This window comes from Microcaecilia unicolor, chromosome 2 (genome assembly GCF_901765095.1).
Source record: "Microcaecilia unicolor chromosome 2, aMicUni1.1, whole genome shotgun sequence".
NCBI classification, from domain to species: Eukaryota; Metazoa; Chordata; class Amphibia; order Gymnophiona; family Siphonopidae; genus Microcaecilia; species Microcaecilia unicolor.
The window spans coordinates 105,619,012-105,634,414 of record NC_044032.1 but is presented as its reverse complement, the minus strand read 5'-3'; positions in this window follow the sequence as shown (position 1 = coordinate 105,634,414).

Here is a 15,403-nt window from a genome sequence, read left to right as displayed (position 1 = left end):
TTTTTTCCATTATCACTGAAAAACAAAAACAGCCATCTCAAATCCGTCATGTACCTGGCCATGGTATATGGAGGCGACATGTGGGAGCAGGGCATCAGGAAGAACCACATGGCCAGTGTGGGGTTTCCAAAGACCATCAGAATGCAAAGTGCATCCAGCCTGTCTCCAAGAATTAAGTTCCAATTGTGACACCTCCACTTGGGATTGGATAGCAGTCTGTAAGGGAGGCAAAGAAGATGGCATCACTATGTACAGTACATGGAAGGCAGAGTATGATGTTCTCCTAAAGCAGCTGCTCTAGCAGCATGGTCAGCAAAAGAATCCTCCCCGAGACGCTTCAGTGTGAGCTTTAGAATGGCCCTCACATTTAACAATAGCAATTTCCTTTGGATGCATAACAGATTTCAACAAAGCAGAAACATAGGAAGCATTATGAATTGGTTTCCCTGAAGATGTGAAAAAAACCTATTTTCCCAAAGTCCTGAGTAACCCCATATGTATAATGACTATCAGTATATGTGGGTTAAAGCATGGGTTAAAGCAACAAGTTTAGCAATTTGGGCATTATGAATATCAGATAAAGGGGCACTCTCTACTAAATCTGAAAGGGTACACATAGCTAGGGTTACCATATGGCTCCAGAAAAAGGAGGACGGATTGAGCCAGCCGGGTTTTACTTCCATTGCTTTCAATGGAAAGCAATTGCTTTCAATGGAAGTAATTGTCCATTGCTTTCAATGGAACGTAATGGAAGTAAAACCCGGCTGGCTCAATCCGTCCTCCTTTTTCTGGAGCCATATGGTAACCCTACACATAGCATATCCAGCCCTCAATTGCCCTTGGTTGTCTTTGAGACAAGAGCTATCCACAAAGAACTCAAAATCTGGATTGTAGGAGTCTCTTGCAAGTTGGGGCGAGGTTTAGTATTTAGTTCGACAAGTTGGATACAGTCATGAGGCTCCCCTTCATCCAGGAGTGGAAGCAAGGATGCAGGATTAAGAAAGGTATACCTCTGAACTATGACATGTTGTTGAGACTGAAGAAGTCGTTCATACTGAGTCTGTCTGGCCATGGAAAAATGCTGAGCCTTGGCATGATTAATGAGTGCCTATATGGCATGTGGAACCTTTAAAATGAGAGGTAACTGTAGCACATCTAATCCATACCATACAGTCTTATCATTCGCAGGTTGTTGTTACCCTTCCAGACAAGGCCAAAAAACATTGTCATCAGTTGCAGCCCAGAGATTGGATCTACGGTAAAGGTGTTCAGCAGAAAGAATTGTCTTGAGCCAAGGTGGAGAGGCCTGTATCAAGTGCTTCTGACTATAGATTGTGAAAGATCCGTCCCTCATCCAGGGGTTCTCAGGATCCCATCCCTTCCTTTGGAGACTCCGGCTATGTGCCAAGCTTCATGCCCGGCCCCATAACCCACTGTAATCCACAGGGCACGATTCGGGTAACCAATAATTCCAAAAGAAAGCCAGCAAGTTTTTATTTCCTTGGTGCTCACAGTCCAGCAGTTCAAAATAAAACAGGAACAAAAACACAGCCCCCACTGTTTTTCCTCTTCAATGGAATCAGCACAGCAGGGTAAAAAGAAACATAAACCCCACTGCTTCCAGAACTCAGTTTGTTCCCTTTAAACAGTCCTACAGCCTAGCGCTTCACCCCACTGGGGAAGCGTCTGCACGCTAGAGCTCAAAAAAGGAAAAAACCCACTGCTACACGTCTTCCCTCAGGTGCAATGGCAAACAGTTCAAAAAAACATCTTCCTTTCTCTTTGATTAGTCCACAAAGGAAAAAACAATAATCCCTCCCAAAACAACACACTTTTCACTCTAAGTAGTTCAGCAGCACACAGTTCAACACAGCTTGAACTCTATGGGGAGATACAAGGGTCCCACCCTTTCTGGGTCACACTTTCACTATCACTGACCCTCCTCCCGCATGACCCTTTTCTTTCCCCTTTCAGTCCAGCTTCCATACCCAGAAGTCACCTGCTTCCTCAGCTTTTTCCCCAATGATTGAGCCCATGCTGCTATGTCCATGGGCTCCTCCAGGCTCTCCCCCTTCTCTCTCTCTCCAGCCTCTTGCCACTCCATGGGTTCCTCATCCCACCCTTTTCTCAGCTGTTCCTCCTCCTCTTGATTAACCCCAGGGGGCACCTCCCTTGCCTTGTCATGGTTCTCCCCTGGAGGCTGTTGGGGAGGATAGTTTCTATACCAGGGTTTTCCCTGAGGCTGATGGGTATTGTAGTTCTTTTCCAGCATCCATTTTTCAGTGGGAAGAAACCCTTTTCTTTTCTCCCTCTGCGGAAGTAGCAAAGGCAAGGCTCTGTTCTGTCTCCCTTTCCTCTGGACCCTCTTCACTTCTTCTTCTTCCACTTCCATTTTATCCACCCCCTCGTCCTCCTCTTCACAACATACAGCAGTAAAGTATGAAGGCCTTTCTACATGGATTCACGCTTCTCACTATCAGAAAGCCAGAGTTCTGGATAAGGATCAGTGGGAAGTGACACCAATAGATGACACCAGGTTAAAGCTTCAGAAAAAGGTGAAGTAAGACAATGAAATCCTGAAGAACTACTGGGAGGCAGGACAAACTAAATCTGAAGATGGAAAGTAAGATCTTTGAGCTAATCAGGAAGATTCTATAGACTGTGAATCTAAAGCAGATAATGAAGAAGAAGACATGTATAAGTAGAAAGTATCATTGATGTTAAGGTTGAAGGAGGTAAAATCCTCTGTCGAGAGCATTGGAAAGGTTACCCACCTGAGGAAGACACGTGAGAACCATTTAAAGGACTGTAAGGAACTTCTCCCTGATGTTAAGAAGGATGATTTGAATACATTAGATAGAGTTTCTATATTTAGTTCAAGTATTTTTTGTATTATTATTGCCTTTGTAATGATTACTGAATTCTTTCTATTTTTTGCTCCTATGCCAGCTATGGCTATTCCTGAACATAATAATGTTATTAAGCTCTTGAAAGAAGATATTGATGTTACTAATGCTACTGACTATTGGACGTGTCTTCTTAACCCCTGGCCTCTAGTACTGGTCTTCCTTTGTTGGCCTTCCCGTTAAGTGCTAAAGCCTTAACAACACAGGAACCCCACAATAGGAAGAATTGGATAGATATAGGCCCTAACAATCTGACAGATTTAATGAGGCTTGGACTAAGAAATGATTGTTTTTGACAAACTCATTGACTATTTGCCAAGTATGTCAAGCTTATGTATGCTTTCAAGGGTCAGGAAAAACTTATCTGGGTGCTGCTACAAGGTGCCAGTGGCTTTCGGTCAACTCCTGGACTTATGGGAAGACAGCTCCCCAATGAGGATTCTGTAAATTGAATTATCAACTTCCCATTAGCGATGATAGGGAAGTCTGGGAAGAGGGGGGATGCCCCATACAAATTGGTACTGTAGGTTATTCCAACAATAAGACAGTGTGTGATCCTTATGGCACTAAGGCCAAATTTTTCCTCAGCCCCTTTTACAGGATACTATAATCCTTGGTGCACTGGATATCCTGGGTTTTGTGCGCATCTCTCATGGAAACTTGGTTACTTGATGGAAAAAGCATTCTTTCCTGAAGGTAAAGAAGCCTTAATGGGACATTATTTCTTGTGTGGTCACTTAGCGTATCAGCAGTTGTCTCCAGATTGGGGAGGAACCTACACAATAGTGGAGGTATATCCACATTTGACCATACATAATAACTATTCAGAAATTATACCTCGACCACATATTTCCCAGATCATTAGTAAGGCCAGGATCCTGCAGAAATGAGATTTGGAAGAATCTAAAAGTACAGTGAATACTCCAAGTGTAAAACTCCTTTGGAGATGGTGGCATGGAATGAGGACTCTTACTCATGCAGTAAGAAGACTTCTCTCTGTAACTGAAATAATGGCTGATGATCTAGCCCAAGATATATGACGTATTAATAAGGAGATGACTCAAATGAGTGAATTTACTATTCAGAATAGGCTAGCTTTAGACTATTTACTTTCTGCTCAAGGAGGTGTCTATGCCTTTATAAATACTAATTGTTGTTTTTATGTTGTTGACCAATCTCAGATATTATTGAATTCAGCAACCTATCTTGAGAATTTAACCTATATTCCAAAAAGCTCAGATATGGGTTACAGTGCCTAGGACTGGTCCTGATTTTGGTCCTGGTTACCTGACTTTGGTTCTTGGGAAATAAAAATTGTACAGAAGATAGCTGTAGTGATTATAACAATATTAATAACTTGTATTGGATTGCAGTGTTGTGTTCAATGTTCCTTTAAATAGATGAACTATCCAATTTCCACAGTATTCCAAATGTCCTTAAAGGAGGGGGTTCCTCATATATAACTCTTTCTATCACCCAACTCCACTTATATTTTTAGCAATACTTATATAATCTTTAAGGGACATACAGATTAGGATCTATCAGATTTGCATGTTACCACCATTTTGGCTTTTAATTGTGAGCCATGCACTGTCTTATGGTGGACATGTATTCGTCATTCGATCCATATTTTTCATATAATTTTAAGACTTTTTTTGCTTCAAACAGCTTAATCTAATATTCAAAATCTGCAAAATTGTAATTAGCTTAGAAATAAGTTATTTTCTTATTTCATAGCTAAGTACAATTTTGCAGATTTTGAATATTGGATTAAGCTGTTTGAAGCAAAAAAAGTCTTAAAATTATATGAAAAATAGGGATCGAATGACGAATACATGTCCACCATAAGATAGTGCATGGCTTACAATTAAAAGCCAAAATGGTGATAACATGCAAATCTGATAGATCCTAATCTGTATGTCCCTTAAAGATTATATAAGTATTGCTAAAAATATAAGTGGAGTTGGGTGATAGAAAGAGTTATATCTTTAAATAGATGGCCATGATGAAGCCACCTACTATGAATACAAGTATAATGTACACCACAAATCATTTAACTGAGGAACAGACTGAGTATGCAGATTTAACTTTAGATGGGGGAAATTGTAAAGAGATAATACCGGAGATAGAATCCCTAATGGATATTGATGAATATTGTCTAAATGATCCCTAAAGGAGATCATATGACAAGAGGAGGAAATTGTGGAATGTGGTAAAGGAAATTAAAGGGAAAATAACCCTCATTTGATAGTAGAAAATGCTGAGATTGACTTACTCTTATCAGCCTTTTCTCTGACCCCAGAAAAGACCTAAGCTATGTAGATTGATTGCTCTTGGAGTTTGAAAGACCCCAGACGCCAGACACATTTTGACCCCAGGCAACAGACACATTTCTAAAGAATAACCATGCCTTATGAACAATGTTTCTTTTTGACTCCTAAGTTTCAATTGACTTGTTTATAGTAAAGAAAATACAATATTTCATAGTCCTGAAACAGACCATCTGTATCTCACCTTTTAATTTATATTTTACTTCTATGTATTCTTGCCGACCTATTGAATCCTGTGATTAAGACTTATTATTTGCAGACCTTCTGATGTAAGTTGTTTGTACAAAGATTATCCATGTAAACTATATGTTCACTCTGGATGGTAAAAAGTTTTTAAAGGACTTTAATGTGCCAGTGGTCTTTCTTTTGAACCTTCATCATTACTAGCAATACTTTTTGTTCTGAAATAAAGGAACTTTAAATGATCATCCTGCTGTGAATTGTTAAATCTATTTCAGTTAGAATCCACAAAGGTCATGAGTGAACAAGGAGGGAAAGCTGAGAAAGTGACCCCCTGCCATATTTACCTCCCTTACTTACAGTACCAAGTTGCAACAGCCCTGCATGTGAAAGAAGGTGGGGGAGGGGGAGTTAGGGACAGGAGTCTTACTGAGCTGCATATCTGACACTCAAGTGGCATTACTCCTGTCTCAGGTAGGGATTTTGTGACAGAAGGTTTTTAGTCTTTGTCAGGATGAACTGGTCCTGTCAACACTTCTGTTCCCCCTCATTTACATTCTCTTCTTCTCATCTAAGCTTATTCCACCCTCCCCCCTCTTTCTCATCCTCCTTCTCACTGTTTGGTTTTCCCATGCCTTCCATGAAGCCTTCAGTAATAAAGTGCTCTCTGTAATTCCATCATCTAAACTTACTGAGTGTATGGAGGCTGCACTCAGCACATGGTGTGACTACTGTTTTTGTAAGATCAAAGGTATATGAAGCCAGCAGCAGCAATTTTCATATCCTGTTAGCCGCCAAGCCCAGACCCTCCTCGCTGCTATATCCCATCCTTGCAGAAGCAGAAAGTGACATCATTATGGGGCGGGAGATAGCAATGAGGAGGCTCCAGGCTCAGCAGCCGACAGGATGTAAAAATCATTGCTGCTAACTCTGCAACAATCTACTGAAACATGGTTGCAATGAGTACAGAATGGGGGAGTGTTCTGAGCACAGGCCCTGTGTAACCACTCCTGTCACCCCTGCCTAAGACTGTCCCTGAGCAAAGGACAAATTTACATTATAACATGTCTCCTTTTTGCATTGACAATCATCCTGCCCAGAGAAGCCCTAGCATTCCAAAAATCTTTTGAGCTGTTTAGGAAATTTCAAGGAAATCACAAACAGGAACGTTGAGAGGGGGAGGGGGATGTTGCAGCTTTACTCAGTCAGATACAGCATCTTTTCTTCCCTTCCAAATCCCCCTCCCATGGTCCTCTGTTTCCCTCGGAGTCATTGGCTGGCAGGCAGCAGCGTTTGAGAGAGATATTGCTCTGCCGGCCACGGATCCTTCTTGTTACCACATCCCAGCTATGCAAAACAGGAAGTTACTTCACAGAAGGTTGGGCACAGCAGGAAGGAGGACCCATGGCCGGCAGAGCAGTGTTTCTTTCACTGTTACCTGCCAGCCAATGACTTTACTTTTGACTGATGGTGCATCGGGGGGAGGGGTGGCGATGGCGGAGCCCTTAAGATTGTTTGCCCCTGGTCCAGCTGTGTCTCTCGATGGCCCTGATCACAAGAGAACAACAACACCCACAGCCAGACTCTTCTGGCCTTGTAGTCAGGAAGATCTTTCTTCTAGCTTGCATCCTAACAGCATCCAGAAATATCCAAATCTACTTGGATATTTTATATATCTTAGACTTGTGACAAATACAAACTTAAAGTCCAGTTCTTTTCAGGTTCAAGAACATAAGTTGCAAAAAGCATCCTTACTCTTATTTCTTTGTCCTTAATTATATCCAAGAGCTCTGAAATGTTCAGAATATCTGTTCCTGGACTATCCCCACATTCCAGCATGGACATATCGACTTTTTTCTGGACATATAAAAAAACCCAGAAAGTCAGTGACAATACATTAGAAGCAATATTCACAATCTCCAAACTATATTTCTTCCACATTTCCATAGGAGAAATAAGAGAACATGTAACATTAAAGCAACCTCAGTCATAAGCCTTTTGATAATTGTAAAGGCTTCCAAATTAGAGGATGTAACTAAGAGCCTTTCACCAATCTTATCCTAACAGTTTTACTCTCTTCCATATCCTTCTTTAACTCTATATGAAAGTTCTGATTCTGGAGCATGATTTAAAGTTCCTGGAATTTATCATGAAGCAGAAAAACTTCCATACTGAATTCAGAAACCTTCCCAATAACAGTCTTCTCTAAGGTAGTGATTGCCAACCATAATGCATCTAATGTCACCACCTCCAGTTTCCTTAAGGGGACATTCAGCATTTTTACAAGACTGAGATGGTTAAATTCCACTGTCCAACTCACCAACTCCAAAGTGATACAACTAATTTTCAGCCTGGTCCGCTAAAGGTTTCCTGGATTAACTGATGTTCCTGCTCCCAGTTACTTGACAAATCCACTACACCACCAGCCACAGCAGCATTCAGGGTTGACTCAGCCAACATCCCCACAGTTGCCCCTCCAACCAGAGTTCAAGCAGGTACCTAAACCTGCTGCAGCCCTGCAAAATCCAGGGACAGATCTGGAAAGGGAGGTTGATGGGAGAAACGATCCTCAGGACTCCAAGTTGTTTCTATGTCAAATTACAGCTCTATTCCTTTAGCCATGGTAGTGATCATACTGACAATACCAACTCTAGGGCCCTCCAAGGGAAGAAGAAATCTCCATACTGAAGAATGAATGGGTAGCAAAGCCTGTGGTGTTAAAACCTTTCCTCTTCACCATACTGCATAGAAAGAAAAAGAGAAATCAAAATTGTCAGGAGAGCAAGTCAGCAGCTTCCTTTCTGCCTGCTGCCATCTTGGATTTCCCTTAAGCAAATTTTAAATGTAGATGATCCAGGGGGTAGAGTTAGGGCTGACTTAACCACTAGGCAATACTAAGTGGCTACCTAAGTCAGCAGCTTTGGGTGGTAGCAAAATGCAGCTTCAGTAAAAGCAAAACAGTAGGTTCTCACAGTCGCACAAATTGCCCTCATTGATGAAGGAATATGTTGGGCTGAATGTGATTATTGAGTTTAAGCATCAAAATCCCACTTAAGAGTACATAAGACTTAAGGTTTGCTTAGAGTGCCCAATACCCTTGCACCAGCTCTGAGCAGAAGCCAGTCCTGACAGATAGGCACTGTATATTTATGCCTGCTTCTGATCATTTGCCTGCTGCTGCTAGATACAGTACATATGTAAACAGTAATTTTGGAAGAGAAAGTATACATCCACTTTACCTGTGTAAATTGCTGCTATTTACTTATATACATAATACAAGCCACATCCACTTATGTGGCTGGTTCTAAAATTGTCCTTATATTCTATCTGGGTGCTTATCATTTTATTCTAATTTAGATATGCATTTACTTGTAAATATGCATAAATGCATACACTACTCTCCTTTCTACTCAGCCATTTATCTTTCTAACAGCGGGTAATGAATGTGACTTGCAAGATTGATAAAGGTCTCTTCATGTCTGGCATATATAGATTTCTTTTTCAAAGGGTCTGCCAACTGTGACAGCCATAGTCAATGTTTTGTTTAACATTTTCTAAATAAACATTTTGCCAGCCTCAAGGAAAAAGTAAATATATTTGTAGATATTTTAAGCTGAAATGTGTGTGTGCATGCGTGTGTGTTTCATTTTATTTGTATTAATATTTAATCCATAAATTTAAGAGTCATTCTCAAAAAGATATTAACAATATGTTACTGCAGTCAAATAAGGCAAGAAATAAGCATCCCAAAATAGAACCAGGCACACATATTGTAAGAATGGCCTCAATAAAGAGGAAAAATAGGGGGATTCATTAAGAAACAGGTAAGGTGTTGTATAAATCCTTTTTTTTTTTTTTTTTTAAAGGAAAATAAAGATAAAAAAGGAAACACATGCAATGCCGAAAGAACAATTAATCAAATTCAATAATAATACATTGACATACAAATAAAAGACAAATAGGAAAAATACACATACAGACACTAAGAATATTCCAAATGAACCTCTAATCCATCCACTAATCTCCACCAGGATTCTGCAATACTGTTAATATATCAAAGAGCCCATTTATACAGATTTGACATGGAGGAGTAACCTAATGGTTAAAACAGTGAGCTGAGAAGCAGGGGAGCCTGGTTCAAATCCCAGTACAGCTCCTTGTCATGTTGGGCAAGTTACTGAACCCTCCATTGCTTCAGGTACTACTTGAAGATTGTGAGCTAATGAGTTGCACAGGGACAGAAACCTTACCCATCCCGGCTGGAATCTTATTCATCCCCACCCATCCCCGCAAGAATTTAATGGTACATTTTAAAAAATTCCAGTCGGCTCTCTCAGTCTCTCTCTGGGTTCGAGCCACAGCACTGCAGGCAAGCAAGGAGCAGAATTTGGAACACTCTGGTGCGCACATGTAAGACTTATCTCTGATTCACTGGCACTGTGTGCTGAGAGGTTGCCACATGCATGCGCCAATAGGTCAGGTGACATCTGATCCTTGTGCCTGTGTCAGAGCTGAGGTCTGTGCATCAGCCCGGGAGCAGAGAGGATTAATAGTAGCATAGTAAGTGTTACCACCCCTCTCGGCTGGACTGAAGTGATGTGCTCCCAGATACCTGATGGTTGTAGTCGTGGCGAATATCCAGGGAACACACACTCACAGCCGAGGGAGTGGAACAAATAAACTAACCTCGTCCTTTACTCTCAAAGAATAAAGGAGGAAAAGAAGCTAAATTTAGGATTTGTTCCTGAACTGGAAGAACCGCACCTTCAGATTTACCAATTATCTTTTTCTTTATTGAATACAAATGCAAGCAAATTTTCATTCAAATAAACTCAAATTCACAATTAGTGTGAGGCTTAATAGAACTGCAATAACATATTCAACATTCAAATGTAGAACTAGATGTATACCCTTAACTTTGTCTGTTTCACCTAAAAAGGCAGAAAAGAACCTTTTCATACAAGTATTTAAATTGTCTTTTATCAAAATCAGATATTTGTGGTTATTCTCTTTCCTGATGTAAAAATTGGTTTCTTTGTGTGCACTATTGGTGTTTTTGCAGGGATCTCATGGATTTTTAATATCTGATGGTCTGTTCCTTTGTTTTCCCTTAAAATGTTGTGAAAAAATAATATATTCTGTTCAACACCCTTGACAATGTCACTTAGCTGTAGTTGAATTTACTTAGATGATGTCTTTCTTGCGTTGGAGCTCATCTGGAAATCCTTCAGCGGATGATCTACAGAATTCTTCTTCCTAAAACCTCACTTATAAAGAAAATAAATGGAAGCAAAGCCCTTAAAACTCCCTGCTTGTCCAGGAACTGACTCCACTCTGGTGACAATTAATCAGTTCTCAATACTGTGGCCACACTCTCTAATTGAAATAAAATAAGTTAAAGGTTTTCTCACTACAAAACCTATTTCTCACTGTTGATTCCCTGTTCTAAAATCCAGCAGGCTTCACACTGCATTCAGAGATCTCACACAGTAACCCATTCCATATTCAAATGGTGATTCAACATTCCATCTCACAGACTTCACATATAAACATAACATTTCCCTGCACAGCTATCAGATCAATCTGGAGAATACTGCACACTCAGACAACAGCAGTGCTGTATTTTCTTTAATCTGCAGTCTGATTCCAAACCCTGTACTGAACTCAGAACTCTCACCAACAACACACCTTTCCCACATACACAGCTTAATGGGTTCTTTTTCCAAATATGAACTTCACTTCTCAGTCCTTCCCCTGTGTCATACTTAAAATCCTTACACACATTTTCCTGACACCTGTCAGGATTGCGGGAGGTCAAAATTATTTCTCATGTAGTACAATTCCCACCACAAATCAAACCCTCTCTCACCCTAAAATGGTAAATCACTTATCTCTGGAAATTCAGGGCTATACTGGAACATTCACTCACCTCAGCTCACTTTCAATATCAGAGTACCCTTTTTCAATGTCACTTATTTCACTTTAAACTCATAAAATATACTTTTATTCCTCTTACTTTACATAGACACACACCATACGTTTCTCTCCCAGTCATTCCCTGCTCTATCTGCTCAGCAGTCTCCCTGGCAACTCACCCCCACAAAAGGAACACCTGACATCACTCAACCAATCAGCTTGTCAGCTAAAGACTGGTTTTTTTCCTCTGATCTGTTTAGAATCTCCCTCCCCCATAGAAGTAAATGCAAAACTTCCTATACAGAGAATTTCAAATTCAATTTTAACCTGACTTGTACCCAAAACAGAAAGGAACATTTTATAGTACAATCCCCACTTAATCATGGTTTATTTCTTGAAAAATAAAACCACATTTAAGAAACATTTCACACTTTCTTCAGCTAACTCCAATAACATTTCCCAAACTAAACTTTAAACCTTTTCCAGCCAGCAGCATCCATCAAAACCCTGGAACAACCCCCCTAGAGCCCCAGGAAAAAAAACATTTAATATATGTTACCATATATTACATAAGTGACAGCAGATAAAAACCCAATAGGCACGCTCATTATCAATTCATAATTAAATCAACAATGAACGTGATATTATATACTTGATTATGGTCTTTCTTTGGCATTTCTGGGACATAGAGCATAAAACTGTTGGAGTTGTCGTCGAAGCCCACTCCTGCCTATTTGTCTTCTCATTTGCGGAAAACAGACTGTAAAAGTCTGTCCAGCACTGTCCTCATGTTCCAGCCAAATTGCTGTCAAAGCCCTTTCCAGCCCATCCTAAACCAGATTGCCACATATGAGATACAGATCATAAAAGTCTGCCTGGTATCGGGCCTTGTTCATCACAGCCAAAGTCACCATCTAAGCGTCACTCGACACATCCACACACATGCAGCCATTTAAGTTTAGGGTTTTTTTATAACTTCCATTTTCTAATTAGAGATCCTCTGTGTTCATCCCATGCCTTTTTGAATTTCATCACCATTTGTGTCTCTACCACCTCCTTAATGGAGATTTCCCTCATCTGTGCTATTAAAGCAAGGAGGAGAAGGAGGAGACAGCACTCAAAGAACTTGGTACTCGATAAGAGAGAGGCTGACACAAGTGCACCTTACATTTCCACAGGAACCTCCCAGGTATTGTTTCCGTCTCCATGAGAACCCCACAGGAATGGCTTCCATCCCCAAGGGAACCCCACACAACCTGAGGTCAGGAGTGGCCTAGCGGTTAGCGTGGTGGAATTTGGTCCTGGGGAACTGGGTTCAATTCCCACTGCAAGCACAGGCAGCTCCTTGTGACTTTGGGTAAGTCACTTAACCCTCCATTGCCCCAGATACAAATAAGTACCTGTATATGATATGTAAGCCACATTGAACCTGCTATGAGTGGGAAAGCACAGGGTACAAATGTAACAAAAATTTAAAAAACTGCTTCCATCCCCACAGAAACCCCACGGAACTGCTTCTGTCCCCGCAGGATCCCCACAGGTCCCATGGGATTCCTGTGCAATGAAGCCTTTTTTTTTTTTTACTCAGATGTGTAGTTGTTACATGCTGTAACAGCTAATGCAAGGATGCATTAACCTGCCTTTGGGGTAAAGAATCCATTAGTATAAGGTATATCATGTTTAATGGAATTTTTGCTTAGCAGGAGTTACTGAGTGGAGAAGAGGCGTGGAGTGCTCCCTGTAGTTAAGGCACTGCATTCTAACCAACTAATGTGCTGTTAACACAGAGGCACCACCTCCTAAATTGCGGCACTGAGGGGGAAATTCTATATATGGCACCTTAAAAATCCATGCTGTATAACCACATGCTTAGCGTGATTCTATAAACTACACCTAAAGTTAGGCGTAGTTTATAGAATACGCTCACATGCCATTCTTGTGCCTAAAATTTGAAGCACCCATTTAGGCCACCTAAAACCAGGCTTAAATACCTGCAGCTAAGTTACACACTGATCGGGTGTATTCTATAATAGTGCACATAGTTTTTTTTAATGCCCACAACCCACCCATTCCACACCCATGGCCATGCCCCCTTTTCGACTGTGCGCATTAGAATTTACACACACCATGTTATAGAATATGCCTAGAAAGTTGTGCGCATAAATTCTAATTAAAGCCAATTATTGCCGCTAATTGGTTGAGTACCAATTATCAGCACTGATTAGTTTGTTCACCAATTAAGTTGTGGACGCAATTTGGCCATGTAGCGCACAACTTAAGGCGCCTTATATAGAATTCAGTCTCAGAGAGGGAGTGCAGGGGGTAAACATCTCTGCCCTGAGCCCTGTTCAAGAATTGTGAGCAGCTATTTTCCTGAAACTCCCCAGGTGTTACCCAGGTAGTGACAAAGTGTTATTGCTTGTTGTTTTCTACTTGTTTTATATCATTCATTAATTTATTAGCTCTGATATCTTGGACTGACTAAGAATCCTGCTGGTTTGTGTTTTGGGTCTGTTAGTGTCTTCTAGGAACTGTAGGCCCAGTATCCTAGAAATCACTGGGGAACAGTGGCGTACCAAGGAGGGGGGCGGTGGGGGCGGTCCGCCCCGGGTGCACGCCGCTGGAGGGGGTGCCACGCGCCAGTCAGCTTTGTTTGTTTCCATGCTCCCTCTGCCCCGGAACAGGTTACTTCCTGTTCCGGGGCAGAGGGAGCATGGAAACAAACGAAGCTGAGCGGGGCGCGGCACCCCCCCAGCAGCGTGCATCCGGGGGGGGTTCTTTTGTCGTGGTGGGGGGTTCTTTCGCCGGTGGGGGGGTGTTCTTTCGCCGGGGGGGGCGCTGCACCCGGGGGGCGGGGCGCATCGGCGATCTGCCCTGGGTGTCAGCTCCACTAGGAACGCCACTGCTGGGGAATAACTTGAGAGTGGGAGACTAGCTCAGAGGCAAGTGGGACCCAGTCAGTGGGAGCAGGGTGCTAGTGTAGAGCACATGCCCAGGTGTTGGCGGGCCTGAGCAGTGCTGGGGACAGACCCTCCAGATGGCCGCAGGTTAACCCCAGGTGGGTGCTAGGTGTTCCATGACATCAGGCAAGACCAAGGAACCATGATACTAATCGCTCCTTACTGGCCATGACAGATACGGTTCTCTCTTCTTCTGGAGTTGTCTTCAGAAGATCCGTGGAGATTGGACTATTTTCTGACCTCATCACGCAGAATGAGGGGTCCCCTCTGCATCCTAACCTTCAATCTCTGGCCCTCACAGCTTGTATGTTGAGAGGGTAGAACTCGAATCCCTCAGATTGCCTGAGGGTGTCTCTCATGTCTTGCAGGCTTCCAGGAAAGACCCCACTAAGAGATGTTACTCCTTTAAATGGAAAAGGTTTGCCATCTGGTGTGAAGGCAAGGCCTTAGATCCTTTCTGTTGCCTTACACAAAACTGCTTGAGTACCGCCTGAACCTCTCTGAGTCTGGTTTAAAAAACCAACTCTGTAAGGGTTCATCTTAATGCAATTAGTGCTTATCATCAGCTTGCAGGAGGTGAGTCCATCTCTATACAGCCTTTAGTTGTTCACTTCATGAGAGGTTTGTTGTTGATAAAGCCCCCTACCAAACCTCTTGTTGTGTCAGGGGATCTCAACATAGTCCTCACCCAGCTGATGAAAACTCCTTTTGAGCCTCTGTATACATAACATCTGAAGTTTTTGATCTAGAAATTTGTGTTTCTGGTGGCGATCACTTCAGCTCACAGTCAATGAGTTCCAAGCCCTAGTAGCTCACCCACTATACATTAAGTTCCATCACAACAGAGTAGTCCTCTGCATGTACCCCAAGTTCCACCCTACAGTCGTGTCGGAGTTCCATCTTAACCAGTCAATTGTTCATCCAACATTTTTCCCCAGACTTCATGCCCATCCGGGTGAAAGTTTAGTACATACTTTAGACTGCAAGCGAGCCTTTACCTTCTATCTGGAGCGGACTAAAGCCCATAGACAGCAAACCCAGCTTTTCGTTTCTTATGACCCCAACAGGTTGAGGGTGGCCATCGGCAAACACACACTTTCAAACTGGATAG